The sequence below is a fragment of the Myotis davidii genome, unplaced genomic scaffold (assembly GCF_000327345.1).
Source record: "Myotis davidii unplaced genomic scaffold, ASM32734v1 scaffold78, whole genome shotgun sequence".
Taxonomy (NCBI): Eukaryota; Metazoa; Chordata; class Mammalia; order Chiroptera; family Vespertilionidae; genus Myotis; species Myotis davidii.
In genome coordinates, this window is record NW_006290305.1 from 2602831 (window position 1) to 2611596 (window position 8766).

The following is an 8766-nucleotide window of genomic DNA, read 5'->3' on the forward strand; positions in this document are numbered from 1 at the left end:
GAGGGTAGGAGGGCAAGAGAGAGAGAGAGAGAGAAACACCATTGATGAGAGAGAATCACTGATTGGCTGCCTCCTTCGCACCCTCCACTGGGGATCAAGCCCACAGCCCCGGCATGTACCCTGACTGGGAATCAAACTGTGACCTTCTGGTTCATAGGTCGATGCTCAACCACTGAGCCACGCTGGCTGGGCCATAAATCTTTTGATTGGAGCATTTAATCCATTTGCATTTAAAGTAATTGTTGATGGATGTGTATTTATTGCCATTTTATTCATATTTTATTTTTTCTCCCTCTTCTTAAAGAAGAACCTTTAACATTTCTTGTGAAACGGGTTTGGTGGTGATGAACTCCTTTTGCTTTTTCTTGCCTGGGAAGCTCTATCCTTAGTTCAAAATCAGCATTGGAGTCTGGCCAACAGCTGTATAAGGCCTGAGAAATCATTTGGTCTGGCCCTGCCAAGGCATTAGGGGTGAGTTAATTAAATGTTTGACCAAATATAGCAGGCTAATTTTTTTTTTAACTAGGCTAATTTTTAAGTTGATAATTTTGTATGGCCCAAGAATGATGTTATAAATATCAAAATGGCCTTGGCAGAAAAAAAGTTCCCCATGTTCTAAATGATAGCTTTGCTGGCTAGCGTAATCTAGTTATAAGTCCTTGCTATTTATCACTTTGAATATTTTATGCCAATCTCTTCTGGTTTGCAAAGATTCTGTTGAGAAATCAGCTGACAGTCTTGTGGGAGCTCCCTTGTAGGTAACTGACCAATTCTTCCTTGCTGCCTTTAAGATTCTCTTTTTATCTTTTTTAAAAAATATATATTTTATTGATTTTTTACAGAGAGGAAGGGAGAGGGATAGAGAGTTAGAAACATAGATGAGAGAGAAACATCAATCAGCTGCCTCCTGCACACCTCCTACTGGGGATGTGCCCTCAACCGAACCCGGTACCCTTAAGTCCGTAGGCCGATGCTCTATCCACTGAGCCAAACCGGCTAGGGTGATTCTCTTTTTATCTTTAACCTTAGCCTTTTTTATCATGGTGGGGTGGCCTGCTGTCATAGGTGTCTTTTAGGACCCAGTGGTGCAGTGTCTTTCATCTCCTGAGCTGGGTACTCTAGGAATGTCTCTTGTGTGGGTTATTTGGGCCTTCCTATTGTAGTTGAGTCTTGATTGCTGTTGGCCTGTTCATGGGTCGGATCAACCCTTAAGCTGGCTGACTGAGGCTCAACACTAAGCACAGTGTGCAAGCTGCTGTGCAGGTGCAGTCTCGAGGTGTCTTGTTGGGCTCAGTGGCACAGTCTTTCAGATCATCTGTGTTCCTTGGTCCAGGAATGTTAATGGGTTATGTGCACACTCCCCTGTTGTAGTTGTGACTTGATGAATGCTGTTGGCCCTTTCATGGGTGGAGTTAACTCTTCAGCCTGGGTGGCTATAAAGATAAACCGCAATCACCGTGTATGAGATGCTGTGCAGGGGCTGCCCTCTCAGGTGGAGTTGTTCCCAACAGCATCTGGTGCCTGCTGGAATCTTCCTTTGGGTGTGTCATGTTTGTGGCTAGTTGGGTTGAGCTTTGGTGTGGTCTGAAGCCCACCACTGTTTTTGTTGGTTCTGGGTCCACTTGGTTGGGGTTCAGGTACAGGTCGCTGTCAGATGTTGTGTGTAACTGGTTTTGGGCTACCTGTCTGGAGCTACCACACTGTTTACTGTTTGTGTGTGTATCAACTTGACCTGAGTGTGCATGGAGGGGCCATTCTGTGTCGATGGGTTGGCTTGCTGGAGTCATATAAGTAAAAGATTAAGGCTCCCTGAGGTCAGTGTCCACCTGTTGGTACTCCACTCCCCCTTGAGGTTGCTTGGACTTCCTCTAGAATTTTATGCAGAAAAGTTGTAGAGTGGGCCCAAGCTGGCCACGCGCCACTGACCCTTCCATAGGGTTCAAATTTGGTAGGTTGGGCGGACAGGGCTAGTGAGTCCTTAATTTGGGGCAGTGTGGTTTGACACTTAATGGGGAGAAGGTGGCCCCTACTCCAGAGCAATACCATTCACTCTCTGCCAGAGTCTCCAACTCTAGCTCCCTCAGGAGGAGTGCACCACAGGTTCAGAGTGGTGTAGCCAACTGTCCTCACTGCAGGAGCACCCTTGCAGGACAGGACGGGAGTCACCGGGACTTGGGCAAACAGATTGAGACAGCCTTCTTTTGGCAGTGGCACCGACAGTGAGGCGAGGTGCATTTCTCCTTTTAGCTCTGTAGCCATGCCTGCTCAAGCCCTGGTCTAAAGTAGATAGATGCACTCTCAAATCTGAGCCTAGTAGGAAGGGGCCAGGGCCAGCCTGAGAGGAGAAAGCTGCACACCTAGCTCTGCAGGCACATCTTAGAGTCTCCTGCAGAGCTGCATTCCAAAGCTCTCAGCTCTGAGGATGCTCCTTGCTCCCTTCCCCCCTGCAGGACTTGGAGGAACAGACAAGGCAGCCTTCCACTGGGGAGGAGTAAGCGACTATCCTTCTCTTGGCTGGGTAGCGCACTGGCAGAGACCCTGACCAAAGATCTCCCAGCAGGTCGTACCAAATGTCCCAGTTGTGAGTCATGATGCCTTTCCCCTGTGAGGCTGCACCAGCAGGATGGTGCTGGCAGGGCTTAGAGCAGTGGTTCTCAACCTGTGGGCCCGACCCCTTTGGCAGTCGAACGACCCTTTCACAGGGGTCGCCTAAGACCATCCTGCATATCAGATATTTACATTACGATTCATAACAGTAGCAACATTACAGTTATGAAGTAGCAACGAAAATAATTTTATGGTTGGGTTACAACATGAGCAACTGTGTTTAAAGGGCCAGAAGGTTGAGAACCACTGGCTTAGAGGAACAAATCAAGGCAGCCTTCTGTTGGGGGTGGTTTTGGCCCTTGGGAGAGGAATGAGCTGCTTGCCGCCTTCTAGCTTGGTAGCACACTGTCAGAGACCCTGACAGGAGGCTCTGAGAGGGTCGCACCAAATGTCCCAGTGGACGTGTGCTTGGCAAGCCAATGCCAGCAAGAGGATCAGATCAAGGCAGTCCTCCATTGGGAATGGCACAGGACCTCCAGAGGCGTGCAGGTGCTTGCCTGCTGCCTGAGACCCTGACAAACAAGTCTTCTGTTGGGGGTGGTGCCTGCCTACTTTGTGACAGGAGGGGGGGGGGGGGGATCTAAACTAAAGGGCCAACCGGATGTTCCAACACCACTCAGTTCAGTGGTCCTCTGAGAGTCTGTCTATAGTTTCTTCAGTAAAAGAGCACATCTCAGCCAACAGTCCTTTATTCCTGACTTGAGCTTGTCAGGGTGGTGTTGCCAGTATTTGGAGGACGGGGCTAGGTCACTTTCTCCAGCTGGTACTGTTAAGAGTAGAAGTGCTTGACCCTAGAAGATGGCACTTGAGGGCGGTGTGGGATGTTTACTCAGGACCTGGACCTCAGTAGCTGACCTCCCAGATCTCTGGAGATATGCCATCCAGATCTTCTCTTTATGGCTTCCATAAGCCCTGAGTCTCCTTCCCTCTGTTAGAGCTCTGGGTGAGTTCCCAGGAGCAAGCTCCTGTGCATTGGCCCTTTAGGAGAGCACCCAGGATTCTAACAGACTCCCTCCTCTTTCTAGCAAACAAAGTTCCCACTTACTTTTGCTACCAGATGCTATGCAGGTTCTTCTTTGATTTTATAAATCAGAGCTATCTTATTCTAAAATACTTCCCTTGCAATGTCTACTACATATTCTCCTACTATTGTGTAGTCTGAGTGTTCAGTGCTTTTACATGGTTGCGCAGTCTCGTGTATCAAATGCCTTGACTTTCCTTGAAAATTGCCTACTTTCTCACATCTTTGGAATCTGCACATGCTGTATATGCTCTGTGCCTATCTTATCTATTTGAGAAATATGTTCAAGACCAGACTCTAGGGGAGAAGGGTAAAAAAAACAAAAACAAAACAGGACTAGACTCTAGTCTCCTTAGGCAAAATTATATGCTCCTCCTCCTCTGATTCCTGAGGCCTCTATATTTTATTAGGGTATTAGTCACATTGTTTTATTATAACTGTCTGTTTATCTAGCTCCTTTAGGGTTGCCTCATTTTTCTTTGTTTCCCCACTATCTGACATGCTAGATACTTAAGTATTCACTAAGTAAAAGAATAGTACTCTTCTTTAGAAGTATCAGCACTTGGTTTATTCCAACTTCCTCATTCACATCTAAGGAGACACCAATTCAGAATAAGGTTGTGACTTACATAAAGTTATATGCATTAGTGACACAGCTTCGACCCACATCTAGTCCTTGTGATTCTCATTTCAGCATTGTTCTAATTTGCCAGTATGACCATCTACACTGCTTTCTTCTTATGGTCTAGTTGAGATTAATGGCACTGAGGGAATTTAAATTTTTGATGGCAAGGAGTGAATGAAACGTGTTACAAAAGGCAGGGTCATTTTGGGACTGGAGGCCTTTAAAATAGTACCTGGGATCCAAGGATAAAACTGGATTTCCAAGTCCCCTGAAACTGTGCTAAAGTGTGTGTGTGTGCGCACGCGCGCGTGTGTGCGTGCGTGTGTTTGTTTTTTTGCTTCTTTTAGTTTCTATGTGATTCCATAGCTTTTGTCAGATTCTTAAATTTCTGTGACTTTTCAAAAGATAAGGCTCCTTTTAAGGGAAAGGAGCCTTGGGAATGGTGCCCCAATAGAGACTGTGTGACTAAAAATCATATTGTTCTGCCTTTGACATACATTTCTGTAGGTCATTGATACTTATAATTAAGAAAATTCAGATAGTTGCATTTGTGCCCTCGTCTTTCTGGCTTGCCTCTTGTTTAATATCTTGATTTTAACAGAATCTCCAACAAACTTTGTGTGTGTGTGTGTGTGTGTTTGTTTTTTTGCTTCTCCCAGATCATTATTGTCCACAGAATTCCCTGTTTGCAGTTGGAGAATTATTGTCTTGCAGTCTCCTGCTGTCCTGTCTCCCTGCCTGTTCCCTTTGTTCTCTTATTCTGCTCATTCTCTTCCAGAAAGTAAACTAGCAATATGGACAGATAAGATCTAGAAAAGCAACATTATAATTAACGTAAGTGTGCTCTTCACTTTATCAAATAAGTATATATATGATTTGTTTCTCCTGGAAATTCCTATGTAGAGTCTCTATACTCTGTTCCCTGTGGTAGTTCCACTGAATGCTCCATTAAAGTCGTTATTTCTTTTTGGTGAAGCTGTTAGGGGCAGAGAATATTTAAACCAACTAGTAAATTAGGACTTTTGATAATACCCTTCATTACTTTGGATAATAGTGACTAGCCATATGCTAAGTCAGTTTAGCCTAGAAGATTTAAAAACATAGCAGTTGAGAAAGACATACAATTCAGCAGACTAATTTTGAAGATTATAACTTCAGATTCTACCATTTTGAATAAAATACTAAACTTTTCTGTTCTGTTGTTACTTGGAATGATGTTCTATCTTGTCAGGCATTGTGTGAAATTGCTATTAAGAGTGAATATAGTGCTATTTTATTATTTTTTGTAGTGCTATTCTAAATATTTAATGTAGTGTTAATGTTCTATTTATAGTAGAGTAATAGTAATGGTTATAGATTGTAAATACCTTTTGAGACCTTTAAAATGAAACCTGTGAAAGAGAGAAGTGTCCATGTATATAAAATCCTCCAAAATTTACCTTGTGACTTTAGGGCTTTTATAGGCCCCTAAAGACTGTTCTAGGTTGATGACCTATGAAAAGAAGTCCTGGTCAAGAAATTGATTTAAGATTAGATACTTTTACCTATGGATTTCTGGTATTTTTTCAAATGTGATAGTTTCATGTCTTCTTCTTCTTTAACAATCCAGTGTATCTGATTTAATATACTCTTCATTCTATCAGTTTCATTTGGTTCATGTCACTCATTTGTAACTTTAATTTAAACTGCATTCATTCCTCTGCAGAAAAATCTCATACTGAATTATTTAATTCCTCTTTCACTGTATTTGAACAGTTTTATACTCTGAAAGCTATCAGTTCCTCTTAACAGTTTACTTAATAGTACTTCTAGGAATTGCTTAAGTGGGTTGGAGTAAGGTCGTATGGCTCCTAGAGTGTGTACCACTCTATTCCTAGTCAAGGGATGGTACGCTGGGGTAACCTTAGAAAATTGTAGTCACTCCATGACGATAGGAATTGCTTCTGTGATGATTTATGTTTCAACCAGTGAAGTTACTAAACAGGTTCACATTTCAAATCTGAAAGTTTTTATTTTTTAAATACATTTTATTGATTTTTCTACAGAGAGGAAGGGAGAGGGATAGAGAGTTAGAAACATCGATGAGTGAGAAACATCGATCAGCTGCCTCCTGCACACTCCCTTCTGGGGATGTGCCGGCAACCAAGGTGCATGCCCTTGACCGGAATCGAACCTGGGACCCTTCAGTCCTCAGGCCGACACTCTATCCACTGAGCGAAACCGATTTGGGCTGAAAGTTTTTATTTTTTAAATCTCTGTTGCTGTAACTTAATTTCCATCATTGTTAGGGTGAAATAGTTATTTCATAATATTTTATTAAATAATATTTTTGAACTTGGTACATATCTTTGTTCTATATAGTGCACAAAAAAAACTTTATGTCCTTGTACTGTGGAGTGCTCTGCCTTGAACTGTTGTGATGGAACAACTAATAAGAATTAGGAAATTGCCAAAACCGGTTTGGCTCAGTGGATAGAGCGTCGACCTGCAGACTGAAGGGTTCCGGGTTCGATTCCGGTCAAGGGCATGTACCTGGGTTGCGGGCACATCCCCAGTGGGAGTGTGCAGGAGGCAGCTGATCGATGTTTCTCTCTCATCGATGTTTCTAACTCTCTATCTCTCTCCCTTCCTCTCTGTAAAAAATCAATAAAATATATTTAAAAAAAAAAGAATTAGGAAATTGGAAAAGAGCAATCTATTAATTTTTAATAAAATAAGAAAAAACAAGGACTTTAAGATAATCCCAAATCGATAGATTTTCTATTTATGGGAGAACATACCTAAATTTCTTTTTTTGTATTTAAGGTCCCTAAGTGAATCCTGACTTATGTGATAGTAAAGCATTCACTTTTATTATTATTTCTTTATTTTTATTTATTAACTAGGTTAATGGTTTGTTAGATATATGATATGCAAATATTTTCCCCCCAATATGTGGGTTATCTTTTCACTCTATAGTGTCATTTGATGTGCAAAAATTCATAATTTTGATGAAGTTTATTTTTCTTGTGTCATCTGCGCTTTTGGTGTCATAATTTAAGAAACCATTGCTGCCGTGGCCAGTTTGGCTCAGTGAATAGAGCGTTGGCTTGTGGACTGAAGGGTCCCGGGTTTAATTCCAGTCAAGAGCACATGCCTGGGTTATGGGCTCCATCCCCAGTGTGGGGCGTGCAGGAGGCAGCCGATCAGTGATTCTCTCTCATCATTGATGTTTCTATCTCTCTCTCCCTTCCTCTCTGAAATTAAAAAAAAAAGCAACCATTGTCAAATCCAAGGTCATGGTCTATTTTTTTGTTGTTGCCTGTGCTTTTAGTATCTTAATTTGAGAAATCATTGCCAAAACCAAGATCATGAAAACTTTTAAGCCCTGTGTTTTTTTTAAGAGTTTTATAGTTTCAGATCTTACATTTAGGTCTTTGATCCATTTTTTAGTTAGTTTTTGTGTATGGTTTATGGTAAAGATCCAACTTCATTCCACCAGAAACCTAATGAAGTATTACACCGAGTGCTTAAGCCTTAGAAGCAATGCATTCAAAATTGGGGGGAGGGGGAGGGGCGTGGTATTTCCATTTGATTATAAATAGGAGATCCTAACCAGTGGAATTAGAATTTAAAAAAAAAAAGAAGAAACAAAAGGTATGAAGAAATATGAAGTATAAGGGAGAGACAGAATTACACTACTGATATGGAGAAATTCAGAGCCAGCTACAAAATACTAGAGAGCTCAGCAAGATTGCTGAATGTGACAGTAGCATTTAAGAAGTCAACAGCAACAGTTGTAAAGTGTGTGTACAGTGTGTATGTTTCTGTTTTTCTGTGTGGCAAAATGCATTTTCCAAAATGGCTGTACCAACATATTTTGTATCACACGTGCTCTTTGCACAATGTGACTGAGATTTCTCCAATTGAAAATGGATCTGTATTCCCTTCTCTTGCATCTTGGAAGGCACAATGAATAAAAACATGAACTAAGAAGTTAACTGTTTTAGAGCTGGTAGCGGTCGTGGCAGGCAAGGGAACCCAGAGTAAGGATGTTCATCAAGAAATTACTTGAATAATTTATTTGTGCTTAATTTCTAGAACTATCTGGTGTCTGACTTTTAAAATGCTTTTTCTCACATGTGGTAGTGTGAAAAGCCCAAATTCAGTTTTGCTGTTAATACATACTTTTTTCTGGTATGTTTCTGTTTTTACCTGAATTCTTAGAATTATCCTATATAATAAAAGGCCAATATGCAAACTGACCAAACTAGGGGGGCAGATGTTCAACACAGGAGCTGCCCCCTGGTGGTCAGTGCACTCCCACAGAGGGAGTGCCCCTCAGCCAGAAGCTGGGCTCATAGCTGGCGAGTGCAGCAGCAGTGGCAGGAGCCTCTCCCGCCTCCACGGTAGTGCTGATGTCTGACTGCCCATGGGGAGCGGGCCTAAGCTGTCAGTAGGACATCCCTCAAGGGCTCCCAGACTGCGAGAGGGCGCAGGCCGGGCTGAGACCCCCTCCCCCCCCCCCAATCGC

General features: G+C 42.4%; 1 protein-coding gene across 3 annotated transcripts in view; it reads left to right on the forward strand.

Moving 5' to 3' along the window:
* Positions 1–8766, forward strand: part of PTPN2 (protein tyrosine phosphatase, non-receptor type 2) — a 61821-nt gene that overhangs the window by 3376 nt on the left and 49679 nt on the right. The gene's annotated exons all lie outside the window — the stretch shown is intronic.